This window comes from Lycium barbarum, chromosome 1 (assembly GCF_019175385.1).
Source record: "Lycium barbarum isolate Lr01 chromosome 1, ASM1917538v2, whole genome shotgun sequence".
Taxonomy (NCBI): domain Eukaryota; kingdom Viridiplantae; phylum Streptophyta; class Magnoliopsida; order Solanales; family Solanaceae; genus Lycium; species Lycium barbarum.
Genome location: NC_083337.1, coordinates 30,174,899 through 30,186,392, shown reverse-complemented (window position 1 = coordinate 30,186,392; position 11,494 = coordinate 30,174,899). Strand labels below are relative to the sequence as shown.

Genomic DNA, 11,494 nt, shown 5'->3' with positions numbered 1-11,494 from the left:
TAAAAATTACAAAAGCTATAATATAATTAGTAGAAAGACTAATTAGTTTTGGGATAGAAAAGTAAAGGGGTAGGGCTGTCTTATTAGTTTGTGTTTTGTGGGTATTTGTGTTATTTCCCAAAACTTAACAATAATTTAAAGTCAATCTCTAAATAACCTTTGTATTTTACGCAAAATTAGATTTTTTTTTTTAATTATTATGTAGTTAGTTTGCATTATCATTATCTCGGAATAAACTCCCCTCAGGGATGATATTTTGTTTAGTTGCACAAAAATAAAATAAAAAGGAAAATAGATTTATGGACTGCTCAACCCGAGTTCCCGCGTTACAGCCCGGTTAACTCGGGATTATTCCGCTTATAAAACAATCCAAAACAGTAAGGGGTCATTTGGTGCATGGTATAAGTTCGGATATCCCGGCACTAATTTTTTGTACCATATTTGTAGAAGGTATAAACTTATCCTGGGATAAATTTATACCTTATACCAAACAAGATATAAAATGCATCTCATCCCAAGAGATGGGATATCCCCTCTTATCTCACTTATACTGGAATTATTTTATACCATCAATAGATGGGATAAATTAATCCCGAAATTATAATTCCGAGATAATTTTGACTGCCTACCAAACGACCCCTGAGAGTAGTATAAAAACTAAAAAAGGTGAAAGAAATAACAAAAGAAAATGGAAAATACATATTGATCATCAAATTTACTTTCCTTCCTGCCGAGTATTTGCCGCTTCACAGGTATCTATCTCTACTTTCCTTCCCTCTCTGTTCTTGTTTTTGCTTTTCTAATCTTCTGAGTATATTACTAAAATTGATATAAACAAACAGCTACAAACTGTTGTTGAATTTTGTTCCGTTCTTGTGGTTATTATTATAGTTCTAGAAAAGGGGTGACCTTGTTCTTTTAAATTGACCTAGAGAAAACGTTTAGTCTTTATATCAAGGGTCATTCTTGGATTGATTTCATATTTATGACGAGTAAAGGGGTGTTTGGTTCATTCTTTCTTATGATTAGAACAATACTTTTCTTTTCACCCCATGATTTAGACTATGTAAGAGGGTTTTAGAGGGGACAAAATGTATAGTCATAAGTACACTTAATTTTGTTAGAGGTTCCTTTTGTTGGGCTTATTTCATTCATCTATGTATCATTTTTCCTTGAATGCACAAATGACTAATTATTTCTGCTGGGTTCTAATTTGGTCTTAGTAATAACCTTTTGATGGTGAAAGTTTGTTGAACTCCTTAATTTAGTTTCAATTTTGAAATACAGTGGGTCTTTCATTATGATTATAGGTGCAGCTCTGTCCCAAATGTGAGCTTTCTTTCATTATATTGTTTTTATGTTTCAAGATGACTTCCAGAAATTTACCTGTCTATGGTGCCTTGACATACTAACGTCTAGGGTGCCAATGCTTCTGTTTTGTTAGTTATTGTTAATATAATCATACTATCAAAATGCGTTCTACTTGCACCGTCTGGTCAATCTGGTCATTTTTAATACACAAAACCTACACTTTTATTAAAAATACAAAAAACCCTAAAAGATTTGTTTGATTAGGTTTGGTTTGATTTGTTGGGTCGGGTTTAAAAGTATTTACACTCCTACCATATTGCTCATGACTCATGAGATTCTGTTCTTCTTTAGTGCCATTAATGTTTGTGCTTTGTAACTAGATTTTGGTATATACTTCAATGTAAACAGAATCATTTTGGTTTGACCTTGGCTATATATAGACCTATTGCTGACGACAATTTCATTGCCTTTGTTTTATTATAATTTTCTAATCAGTATATGATGGCGGGATGGTCAGCACTTCTATATGACCTAATTGAATCAATCGCAAACCAATTGAACACAGTTGAAGATTTCCATTCATTTTCCTCAGTATGCCGCTCCTGGAGGATAGTCTATAAAAGCAATAACTGGCATCCTAGTCTTCAATTACCATGGCTCATGCTTGGGGAAAAGCAAGCCAACAACGGGCCCATACGACAATTCGTTAGTATGTGCAAGTTTAAGTTTCATAACTTGACATTGCCTGAAACTCAAAATTGTTCGCCTTGTCAACCCTTTTACTCGTGTTTGCACTAATCTTCCATCGATTAGCACATTAAACATCCAAGGTGATTGTTGGTTTTCTGCTATTCACAAAGCTAAACTCTTCAAGATTCAAAATGGATATATGGTTTTCATTATTTATGGCCGTCATAATGATGTGGCATTCACTAGATTGGGAGATAACAGGTGGTCTTTGGTTCAATCTTTAGCTCGTTTTGTTGATGTTGTGTGCTTCAAGGATCAAATTATGGCACTTTCGTTTGTGGGAACACTCTTTTCTCTTGACACAAATGGAGTTGATCCTCCATGGATGTTGGAGATTAGTCCTCCTCCCAAACAAGAGAAATCTTGCCAGCGGCTATATTTGGCAGAATCATCAGGAGATCTCTTGATATTATTTTATTATGGAAGTAGATTCAGAGCATACAAATTTGATATCTCGGAAAGGAAGACAAGGAAGACAAGGGTCGAGCACAAGCCAGCCGTGCCAGGATCTTTGAGACTCCTGCAGCAAAAGACAAAGAAATCGAAGCCATCATTGACCATCAGTTAGTCCGAGGCAAAGGTTGGGGCAACTCGAAGGCTCAATTTCTTGTCCATTGGAAGGGACAGCCGCCCGAGGAGGCTACATGGGAAGCATACGAGGACTTATGGCAATTCAAGGATAAGGTCCATGAATTCTTGCAGTTCTGTGGCGCCGCGGTCGTCGCCAAAACAGTTGAGGGAGAGTGTGCCATCCCGCCCTTTTCCGCGCCTGTCAGTCCGCAACTAGCGCCAGGCTCTTGATATTATTTTATTATGGAAGTAGATTCAGAGCATACAAATTTGATATCTCGGAAAGGAAGTGGACGATGCTGGAGGACTTGGGTAATAATGTGCTACTTATCGACGCCTATATTTGTACTTCCGTTCCTGCCCGTGGTCATCTAAAGTGCAACTGCATCTACTTTGTGGATGACAATGTGGACTTGTTGTTGGCACCCGGATGGAAATCTATGGGGAATCACTTGGGAATGTATAACTTAAGAGATGATTACATGGAATATATGCATTTAGGAAATGATACTTCCTTTAGGTATATTTGCCCAACCTGGTTACTTCCTAGTTTGTGGTAGAAACTTATGACATGCTTATTGTTTAACTAGATGGCCCGTGCCCATGCATGGCACGGGCGTCTGCCCGGTATAGCTGTGTGCATTATTTGTTGTAGTATTTGATGGTATTGGTCTGAAGAAGCAGATGCATAATATTTGTATTAGAAAAACCATCAATACCAGATTAATTAGTAATCAACTCTTTATCAAGTGCAGAATCTCCAAATTATATTGAGAGTTAATCTACTATAACCCAGAACATGTGCATACTCAATTTCCCATTTCTTTAACCAAAAAATTTGCAAATTTTGAGTTATGAAGAAAGTGAGAGGTTTCTGACCTGGGCAGAGGCTAGTAAGAGTTATCAGCTGTTTGGTTCACCGGAGAAGAAAGGGAAGAGTTATTAGCAGAGCCATTTCAAAGCTCTGCAAATTGGGACGTATGCAGACAATGCAGAGAAGCCAACAAAAACCATTAGGACTTTAGCTCAAGGTTACTAAAGCCATGTATACAAAACAGTAGTGGCAATTGAATTAACAACACAATCCCCACAAGGAAATTCTCCCGAAGTTAGATGTGACTACGGACTCACATCATTTTCAACAGTGAATATACAAAAATCAAAAGGTGGCATAAACACATTGGTTTAAAATAAATGACTTGCAATCTTTAACACAAAAGATATGTACTCATGAATTTCTTATAAAACATATGAGAAAAAAGACATCAATTTTAATATTGTACCGGCAGTGACAGAAGCTCAACAGTTACTGACATGTCCTCATTCTCTGTTCAAGCAATTCCTCCACCGATTGACATCTATCATTTTACTCAATGTTTAAGCTAGCTGCCTGAGATCGTCCCAACACTATTTTTTTTTAATCAGCTCTCTTTCTCACCTATTTATTGGAACTGTTACAAGTTTCAACCACGAAAAATTCAATATAATACTATGTATACTGCATAAAAAAAAAAAGGTTACCAAAATTTTTAAAGAGCAACTACCATCAAATACATATCTTGTTGAGCAGAAGAGCCAGTAATAAAAGTGGAAGTGAAGACAGTTTTTCACTTTTCTCCCACAAACCCAAAAAGCTAAACACGTGTCACTAAAATAAGAAAAATATGAATATGAAAGCTCTGAATCGAAGGAAAATCTACCAAGATGCTCCTGTTCATCATAAGTTTACAGTACAACTTATGTTGAAGTTAGTGGAAGATAATTTGTAGAAAAACTACCAAAATAAGACTAATTTATCATATTTCAAAATATATATCAAATTCAACTTACAACTGAAATTATGTATAGTCTTAGAAAGACATTTTGCTGGTTCAAGTGGAGGATTTTCAAAGTTCTAAAGAAAAATGGCAAGACTTTTCCTTCATTGGAGTGTGGAAAGTTTTGTTCTCTGTTAATAAGATCAACATGATCAGAAAATACAACACCATGTAGAAATTGAGTACCTTAGCATGTGGAAATAACATGAGCTTCAGCTGAATTAGTGGAGAATACAGTCTGCTGGTCTGCAGCTAATCTGTGGGAGAAGAAAAAAGATTATCAGGAAGGATATGCTCCAAGCTACTTCAGTACCAAAAAAAATATTGGAAGGAATCTGAAAACGCTAATTAGCAATACCTTAGAACTATTTCCAGCAAAATTTGACAACCTCAATTGGGAAGCAAAATAAACAACTTTTAACTGCCATTTGGAACTGGAATTCCAGCAATAATCTTGAGAATCCATTGAAGAAGTTGTTGCTTAGTACCTTTCATGAAGATTAGAATCATCCGTACTGAATGATGCCAATTCGGTTTTGAGCATGTCCAGGTAATATTTCCTAAGGCACTTTCTTATCAGCTACATCAGATAACTTGGTAGCTTCATGAATATCATTGTTTTCAGTTAAAACAAATAAAATCAGCAAACGCTTGATCTATCTAACTAAACAGATATAATCACGATGAGTTTATTTCTTGGAATCTGTAGTGCATGGTGACAGAAGCATTAATAAGTGTCTTGGTTAATTGTACTAAAAGACCAAGTAAAAATGAAGTATCAACCTTAAGGTGCTGCACTATAGCCTTCATGGAATCCATTTGGAACTCCAAAGTTTTCCCTCTTCTTTATAGAATCTCAATCTTTTGTTTAGAATGTCATTTTCGGAATGAATCACTACCAAAATAACCTACATGTAAGTCATAGAAGTAGAAAAATTATCCAAATGGACAGTTCTAGAGAAAATCTGTTCAACAACTCAAAAGCGTATGACTAACGTCCACAAACACTTTAACAAACTTAGAATTAAACAAATGGAAATAGTTTCATTCTTTTTCATGAAAAAGTTTCACAAGAATGTTTTGATCAAGAAAGAAGGTGAAAAGTGAACTACATGGCTTAATTGATTTCCGCATGGAATCAGATAAGCTAACATGAACTTAGATATAACATGCAGAGTCAAGTCTTGACATTCAACACTTTCTAGAAACTTTTAATATCCAAAACCTTGAACCACTCTTGTGAGTCTGACCATCGTCACAAGAAAACCCCAGAAGCTTGACTCCTCGTTCAGCTAACTTCCTAGATAAGCCGCCACTGTACCAAGCTCCGTGATGCATACTGGCATGAAATCTCTTGCATCCAAACAGTAAATTAATCACCTTTAAGTTGATGAAGTATCGTGAAAATATATATATAATCTTGTTATAACAGGTTATGATCTACTTTATATTTTGGTTATCACCTTTGTTATAAATAGCTACTCCTTTTGTTTCTATATTTTATAAACAGTTCAGATCAAGAAAATTCATATGCTCTGCCAGCCATATGAAGGTTGGTGGGGCATTTTGAAAAAAGTATAAAAACTTGAAACACCAATTTTAAAATCTACTTTATTGTTCATTGCAAGGAACTTAGAAAGTTCAAATGAAGAACCATTCATAGAGAATTTACAATAAATAATTATTGGCTTCTATTGGCTAACAACTAATAATGTTATTGTTACAAGTCCTGCAAACTCTAAAGGGAAGTTCCTGCAAGAGCTTGAAGGTGCACAAATTTTTATTTTTTATTTTTTATATCATATTCCTTTTACCATATTGGTATTAGAAGCTAATTTGATAGCTGCAACTGCTGCTTAAATATCTTAAAATAACTCATTTGCCACATTCACTCTAGCTCTGGTTTTTGGGGATTCCATTTTAATCCAGTATGAGCATATTGGTTTTCTTTTTTTGGATAAGGAAAGGTTTTATAAGCCTATTGGTTTAATAATAGTACAACAGTAGTAATGCGATCATATTCAACTACTCTCTCACTGTTATCACAAACTACGTACCTCTGTATAAGCGAAATTGAAACCAACATGGAGAGAATATTGACTTTGACGAATTCAACACTTGGGTTCTCCTTCTGCAAGCTCTTGTCCTGACCTTCTCAACACGTTAACTGGGATGGTGTTCATCTCACTAAAGCCAGCCATATATGGCTAAATTGTTTCTTCATGAGTCATCTCTCACGTCAACTCCCATTTAATTATCTAGTAAAAAGAGTAGTAATTTTGAAATGAGTCAGTACTTAGCTTTTGATTCATAGTGAATTGACAACAGATAATGCATAAAATAATTTTCTACTGGAAGTAAGCAATGTTGCTTTGGAGTTTCTGAATGATAAATGTTTATTTTATGGAACAACTGGATAAAAGATTTGTTCAGTTGATTCAAGTTCATCGTCAAACAAATTTGTCGCATCGAAATTCTTCCCTTCTTGTTACCTACTATTTTGTTCCTTGATGGCTATTCAGTGTGCTTCGATAGGAGAAATTTAACAAATAACTACATCCATGTACAAATTGAACCAAGAAAATATGAAGAAGAATAAGAATCTCTTGGAACCAGAATTTAATAAAAATAGATAAAATAAAAAAGAAAAGGTTGAAAGCAGTGCATCCATCCTTTTTTTGTCCCCTCTTCTCTTTTTTCCTGTTGCATCTACTATTTACTGTCAAGACTTATATCTATTACTTGAAAGAGTGAGCTAGAGCTGGAAAATTGTACCTAGATGTCGAAAAAGGTAAATCAAAGTGCTAATCTTGGATATGCTTCTTGCTATAGCTGCTTCAAGACATTGAAACACTGCTTGTTTTCCTGCATCTTGATTTTGCAGGTGATCCACCAAGATGCCTTATGTAGTATTCCCTGAACGTAACAAAGTTTATCATAAAGTCTAAATATATATATATATATATATATATATATATATATATATATATATATAGAGAGAGAGAGAGAGAGAGAGAGAGAGAGAGAGAAAACAAGTTCAAGTTAGATGCCTTATGTAGTATTCCCTGAACGTAACAAAGTTTATCATAAAGTCTATATATATATATATATATATATATATATATATATATATAGAACAAGTTCAAGTTAGATGTAAAGCCACAAACAATGTAAAATTTCTGAAACACAAAAAACATAGTACCTCTTAATCTTCTGGCCCTTCAACATCGATGTTACCATGGAAAACCAACATGCTGCACATCTCCCAGAGTTTAGATCATACATAGAAGTTTTAGCCATTTAGGCTACCCTTGCATCGAATTATCACTACTGAGTAGTCATTGTCATGCCATTTAACAACATATTTGGCCTTTCTTCATCGTCTGACTCTTCACTGTGGCATGTTAATATTCCGTGTATACAAAAATCAGATGGTTAAGCCTTCTCTCAGTCTAAGTGGCCCCATGATACAGCACTGCACGACAGCTCTTGATTTTTACCGCCTCTAAGAACACTGCATAAAAGTTGCTTGATCTTAACCAACTTTTCAAGGTCCACAGTTGTAACCCCATTTGTTTTCTCATCAGTAACTTGTGATATAGCTTTCGTCACTTCAACATTCACCATATTGCATCTAAGATTGGTGAAGGCAGCACTTACTTCAGATAGTAATCACAAATTTATATGTTGTCGCCATTATGACAACATATAAAATGAAGGAGGGAAAGTACCTTTTTAAATTCTTTGCTTAAACCATTTAGTTTAGGATATAAGCACACTTTACCTTTCACAAGAAGGTTATTAAGTGGAAAGGGAAAATAGGCCATAATCTCATAGCATTTGTTTCAACTACTGAAATCTATGTCGACATCTCGATAACCAGCTATAAGATTAAGAGGACGTTAACCATCTAGTTACTCAAATATATGACAGCATCATGCTTCGTTTATCTAGAATTATTACTTAGATTCAGTAGTTTAGTTTATACCTCAACTTGATTGAATGTTCAGGTTTAGCGCAGGAAATTCATGACTCCAAAAAAAAAAAAAAATTGATTCCATAAAAGCAAATCCCTGCACCAGGATAAGAGTAGGTTGTAAAAAAGGGCTCACCACAGTTCATACAACATAGGCAACATTTCAAGAAAGAAATGTACACCTACAACCTATTGTAAAATTGCAAAATCTTCTGATTTTTGTATAAATGTCTAAAAGCTAATAATTGTGAACAAATCAAGTGATGTATTTATACGTATTTCTTTTTCTTTTGTAATGAAGTAGTTCATTACAGAAGCAGGTCAGCAGATTGAGAAATCAATTTACTAAGATATAACCAACCAACCAACGTACCCAGTGCAATCCCACAATATGGGGTCTGGGGAGGATAAAGTGTACGCAGACTTTACCCCTACAGTTTACTAAGATATAGAATGAGTATATATACCTATCTGCAATTCATCACCATATTGGTCTTTTCTGGAAACCATCTTCAAAATTCGAGGTTGTGAACTCCTAATGCAGCTTTCAGCAACATAATTCTTTAGTCATTGTTGTACTTCCCTACAATTGAATAATTCATTATAGCCAATAGAATTACCAGTTCAATAACTTCATCTCCCGTTCTCTTTAATTCAAGATGTGCTCTTCTGCACCATTCAAAGAAACCATAACTTAGTAATGTAGCACAAAACAATCATTTAGGTTGATTGGTAAAGAAATTTTTTCTCTTACTATCATAACTATGCTCAACATTTGTTACAAACAAGGCCATCACAAAAATTCACCCTCAAAATGTTAGCTTAACACACAAAGTCACAAGAATATACTCGGACCAAGGCCCTAGATATATATTTCTGAGCATGCATGTCTAAGCAGGTGCAGATACTAAGATGCATGTAATAAAATCCAGCCAAAAAAAGGATGTAAAGAATAGAAAAGCTAACAAAAATCCATCAAATTCCCATAATAAAAGAAATAAAGAAACAAAGGAGCACAACTCAGTAGATAACATTATAGCTAAACATATAACATCAGAACAAAAAAGTACAAAAATAACGTCTTATAATGGAAGAATTGTCCCCTTTTCCGCACCTTGAGCAATTTCCACTTTTAGAAACCCTGTGAAATCAAAATTTTGCAACTGTTATATTCCAACTATATAAATCATAAATATTCAGTAATGTCATGTACTGAGAAATTAAAATCCACAAATCATGAATAGTGGAAAAGATGTAAACGGGTTGACACTTGACCCAAAAGATTATAATTACTTAACAAGAAATCAACAACAAATGGTACATCTTTGGGAGCCAGAGAACGAAAAGAGGTAAGCACTATTGGTGTCTTCTAGAAAAAAAATTCACGGGTTTACAGTTTACTAACCAAAATGAATAAATAAATAAGTAATTTCAATTTCCCCTTGATGCTTTGTATGAGCTGAATTCACAAGAAATGGAAATGGGTGTCCGCCAAACAACATCCACACACATGACGATTTGTAATGTTCAGGCTCATTTGATGTTCCTCTGTAGTGAAGAAACTGAAAATAACACATGCGTGGTTGAAATAGCAGAGTAAACACAAAGAAGCTATCCATTTCACTAATTCTCTGTAGCGAAAAAACTGAAAAGCCATCGATGAAACCCAAATAGAACACCCAGGTAAATAACACAAATAAAAAGAAACAAGAAGAAAACAGTGAGCAAAAAGGAAGAAGAAGAGAAGAACTTACCAGAGCAACCAGAAAGGTGCAAGAAGAAGTAAAGAAAGATATTCTTTTTTCTACAAAGAAGCCAGAATTTAGGTGGAGATGTAAGAAGGTTAGAAAGAAACTTTGCCCTCATTTTTGCTATTATTTACGGAAATAGCATATGGACGACGAAAAGCTTCACTTATTAATAGTAGAAACTAGATAATGGAAGAGCAAAAGATATCATCGTGTTGCAAGTATTAGTTTCGTGTATATCTTTGCATATCAGTGCCTCATATTAAATAAAGAGCAGGCAAACTCATAGAATGCTGCCTCCTGTTGTGACGCAAAAAAAAAAAAAAAGTGTTAATTGTGGACTGTCAAATAGCATTATCACTTCTGCAGGTAGGGTATTAGAAGCATAAAAGTTGCAAAGTAGAAACAAGATAATACCATACTCCCTCCACGTACCTTGTGTTTCATTTGAGGTCTCTGAAGACTAACTCACTCTCGTTTCTTTTCCTCTCTCTGCATATAATCACATAAAAGGAGTTGAAAACTGCTGATAGGGTGATCAGATAGATCGACTTTGTATAGGTCTGTAATTTCTTCATTTTGTGGTAACAAACTTACAACGAGAAAAGAACATGCTCCCCATATCTTCACATTGCAATTTTATACCATACAATTCAATTTGAAAAAGCAGTCAACACAAAATTTGTTCATCTATAGACAGCAGAGAGATGCAGGGTATCCCTCTAACCAAGTATATGGGAAGCATGCTAGAGGAGATCATGTCGGGCAACAACTTTGTTTCTTAGTTCATTATTCTTACATGACCAAGACAATCATCCTTTATTTGAGAGAATTTATCTCAGATAAGCAATTATGTCAGGAAATCCCACCTTCTTAAAAAGATGTTCAAATTCATTACTGAAAACAGGGAGGTTGAAACACAAAATTCATTGCTGGAAATAAAGAGGATAATATTGGAGCACAGAAATAACTGAGCAAGGTCCCAATGATCCAAGAACATGCTCCTCACTTTCCCCAACCATTCTTACTCACTAGAACAAATCAAAAACTAGTAAACTTGATGAATATTCGTTTTATAAAGCCTCATTTTTATCACACTTCTTTGTCTTCCGTGTCAAAAATAGTTTAGTTCTAAACTCCTTTGAATAAGAAGGTTTTGAAGAAATATAAAAAAGGAAGTAACAACAGAAGAAGATTAAGCGAATAAAAGAGACTGAATAGGCATCATGGAATAGTATACTAGACGACAGGTCCTGAATACAGCATTAGAACTTTTAACTTTGAGGGGTCGATATGAAACAACCAGAAACATTCTTTTTGAA

At 34.7% G+C, this 11,494-nt stretch overlaps 2 long non-coding RNA genes across 46 annotated transcripts; one reads left to right on the top strand and one right to left on the bottom strand.

The window, feature by feature from the left end:
* Window positions 1–546: 546 nt before the first annotated feature.
* On the top strand, window positions 547–3,380 carry LOC132633891 (uncharacterized). Its single transcript, XR_009579917.1, has 2 exons — window positions 547–752; window positions 1,807–3,380. It is a non-coding gene; the product is annotated as an uncharacterized LOC132633891 (long non-coding RNA).
* A 297-nt stretch (window positions 3,381–3,677) lies between these two features.
* Window positions 3,678–10,450, bottom strand: LOC132633733 (uncharacterized). 45 transcript variants are annotated; one of them, XR_009579897.1, is made up of 11 exons: window positions 10,179–10,193; window positions 9,504–9,565; window positions 9,045–9,093; window positions 8,437–8,521; window positions 8,233–8,331; window positions 7,651–8,082; window positions 7,224–7,364; window positions 6,506–6,706; window positions 4,807–5,799; window positions 4,635–4,705; window positions 3,678–4,082 (listed from the first exon to the last, which is right to left on the bottom strand). It is a non-coding gene; the product is annotated as an uncharacterized LOC132633733 (long non-coding RNA). The 45 variants fall into 45 exon arrangements; XR_009579879.1 differs by lacking the exon at window positions 10,179–10,193 and adding an exon at window positions 9,830–10,172; XR_009579786.1 differs by lacking the exon at window positions 10,179–10,193 and adding an exon at window positions 9,830–10,172 and having other exon boundaries at window positions 8,892–9,093; window positions 9,539–9,565.
* Window positions 10,451–11,494: the final 1,044 nt, after the last annotated feature.